Raw genomic sequence first — 3,465 nt, forward strand, 5'->3', positions numbered from 1 at the left:
CCACTTATCTGCCCCCCCCCAAATCTCAGCTATCTGCCTCAGTTTTCAGCCCCAAGCTCCCAGGTTTCTTTCTCTCTCTCTCTCTCTTTCCTGGCCGTCTCCTCCTTGCCACCAGGCTTTTTTTTTTTTTTTTTCTCTCCCCTGCACCAGTGACCTTGAGTAACCCCAGGGCCACTTGATCTTAAGTAAACCCAAGCCTCTGTTCTTCAGTCAGCTTCTCTTTAGTCTACTGGTTCTAATCCTGGTTCTGGCAACTTTCACTCCCTATACTTTAACTCTCTCTCTCTCTCTCTCTCTCTCTCTCACACATTTAACCTTCTCCCAAGTATCCCAGGTACCCCAAGCACACACATAAGTACCATACCATCCAGGTTAGGAACTTAACTATGTGTAGGTGGGTTGTATGTGTATGAACTGGTAAGTGTATGCATGTGTGTGTGTGTGTAAAAAAAAAAAAAAAATATATATATATATTGTGTGCATGATATATGCATTAGTGATCTGTGTATGTGTACACAGTGTGCGGGTATTGACAATTGATTTTTGTCTAATTTTTAGTGTGTATGTGCTTGAACTCGTGATAGATATGCATGTGTCTAGGCTGGTTTGAACATGTATTTGCCTGAGCTGGTGTGTGTGTGTGTGTGTGTGTGTGTGTGTGTGTGTGTGTATGCACGCACGCACCTAATCGATTTGTGTGTTTGTATATGTGCAATTGTATCACACCCTCCTGTCTAACAGCGCAATATTGAGATCCTGAGAGTTGGCCTGACCCCACAGGGCAACACAACCAGTACAGATGAGCACAAATCAAGAACAGGTCATTACAAACCAGTACAGGTAAGCACAAATAAAAAACAGATAAACAACAGATGGGTGACAGGGAGGGGTCCTAGCAAGAATTTCAGTGGGGTCATATGTTAACGAATCAACAATTATCATTGCGCAGGAATAACAAAATATAAGGAGCTATCATATAAAATCATAGATATCATATCTACCCTGGGGATCTTTAAGAAGAGGCTGGATACTTACCTGGCTGGACTCATTTGAGTCCCGTTTTTGTTTTTAGGGTGAGGTGTTTTTTTTTTTTTTTTTTTTTTTTTTTTTGGGTTGTTCTCCCGCCCTGGTGTTTTTTTTTTTTTTTTGGGTTGTTCTCCCGCCCTGGTGGGGGGTTGGGCTAGAAGATCTATTAGGTCCCTTCTGACCCTGAAACTATGAAACTATGAGACGCATAGCTTCAGAAATAAAACGTAACTCTTTAACGATTCCCAAGGCCCTGATGGGTCCTGAGGCCCTGCCAGCACTTCAGGGACCAGTTGGGGGAAACCCTAATGCCCCTTGAGCCTTTCACAACCCTGGGGTAGCCCCTAAATACAAGGGCCCTTTCCCTTTGCTTTCCTTCTAGGGGACCCCCTACTAGGTGGGAGGAATTCCCCCCCGTGGGAATCCTCTTCCCCAGCAACTCAACTCTGGGCCTGGATAGATGGTCCTCATCCCCCTTTGCCAAGTTGCTCCTCACATGCGAGGCCTCTGAGGCCACTGACTCCCCTTGGACTGCCAGCTGCTGGTGGCCCTGTGTGCCCTCATGTGCACCAATGGCTCTGCCTTCTGCTAGGAGTTGGAGGCCCAAGCTGTGTCATGCAGTGCCTGGGCTCAGTCCACTCCCAGACCCTCCATGCAGTGTTGTCTGCACCAATCCACTGGTCCTCTGCCAGTGGCTGTAGACCTGTCACCTCGAGTGGTTCTCAGAGGTCCCAATCCCTCCCTGATCACAGCGTGCTGCGCCATCAGCACTGTGTCCTGGCCACTTGCTAGGGATTGGGGACCAGAGTTGCCTTGTGCAGCTCCCAAAGTCCAGACTCCTTGCACCGTCCCATGGACCAATCGGGGATGCAGACTCAAGCTGCTTTATGCAGCTCCCAGGGTCTCACCCCATGCACCAATCTGTGCACCGATGCCATGCTTCTCAGCAGCAGGGCTGTGGGTCATGGCCGCTTGCTGCTCCCGTCCAGTGAGGAGGGTCTTCGGATGCTTCAGGGCAACAGCTCCATCCCTGCTGGCCAGCTCTTGCCAGCTTTTCTTTTGCCCAGTCCTCTCTTTGTCCCTCAATGCAGCCACCCATGTGCTGGGCATGCTGCTCTTTTATTACTTTCAGAGGCTTCACCCCCAGATTGCAAATGAACCAATCAGATTGAAGCAGGTTGCAGACTTCAACCAGGCCAAGGTTCTCTACCTCACCTTGGGTAGGAGTAGGGCAAACCCCTTCCCAGAAATCACCTGATTGGTGGAAGTGTTCCACCAATCACAAGGAGGATTCTCCATGCCCAGACACATCAGACTGCTATTGGTAAGCCTGCCCACATGTATTCTGAGGTACAGTACAAAGTGGAAGATAAATCTGTTGAAAGCCTCTGTGGGCAAAAGTCAGAAGGGAGAACAGTGCAGGGTGCAGGGGTCATGGTGGTCATCTGTCAGGGCACCAAACCAGGAGGAAGAGGTGGACAAGGCCACTTTTAAACAATTAGTGGAAGTTTCCAAATTGCAGGACCTGCTTATTGCATGGTACTCTAATTACTGTGACAACTGCTGCAGGGGAAACATAGCAGTGCACAGGCAATCCAACAAATATTTGGTGCGTGTTGGGGATAACATTTTAGTACAGGTGGTGGAAAGCCCAACTAAGAGGGATGTTCCTCACAAACATGGAAGAATTGTTTAACAATGTTAATGTGGAAGGTAACTTAGGTGCCAGTGGGCATGTCTACATGTGCAAATACTGCTGGATGGGTTTACTCCAGAGTAAACCCACCCTGGTCAGCACAGCCAGGGGGAGTTGGAGGCTCTGGCTATAGCTTCCTGTGGCCAGAGGCCAGCGTTAAAAGGCAGCCCTGCTCTCTGACCACCTGCCTTCCTGGCCCAGATCAGCCTGCAGAGTACTCTGCCAGCACTCTGCCACTCTGTTGCCAGAGCCTGTGCCCATCATGCAATGGCTGCTCCATCCCAAGACCCCAGGAGTGAAATCCAACACCCTGGGCTCCTAGTTGTCACCCTGGTTGTTCTACCTTGCCGCTGTAGTGACTGCTACCTGGCCCAAGTCAGTCTTGGCCCTGATGGACCCCCAGTATGGCACAGCCACTTGGCCAGGGTCACTGCAGTGTCCCAGGCTCCCCTGTGCCATGCTCTTGCCACCTGTATCCCATGCTGCTGCCTGGACCTCACTGATGACATGCACCTGGATGCCTCCACCAATGCTTTTCATGCACTCCTGGGACTCCAGCCCCGCTGCCTGTGGACCCACCCAGCCAGCCAGGACCTGGGACAATGAGCAGTGACTGGAGTTGTTCTGGATGGCCCAGAACACCTTCCAGGAACTCCTTAAGCAGCTCCACCCACACTTGGAGCAGAAAGCCACCACCATTCAGTGCCCTCTCCCCACAGAGATCTGGCTGGTCATTGCCCTGC

This window comes from Alligator sinensis, unplaced genomic scaffold, assembly GCF_000455745.1.
Source record: "Alligator sinensis unplaced genomic scaffold, ASM45574v1 scaffold953_1, whole genome shotgun sequence".
Lineage (NCBI taxonomy): Eukaryota > Metazoa > Chordata > Crocodylia > Alligatoridae > Alligator > Alligator sinensis.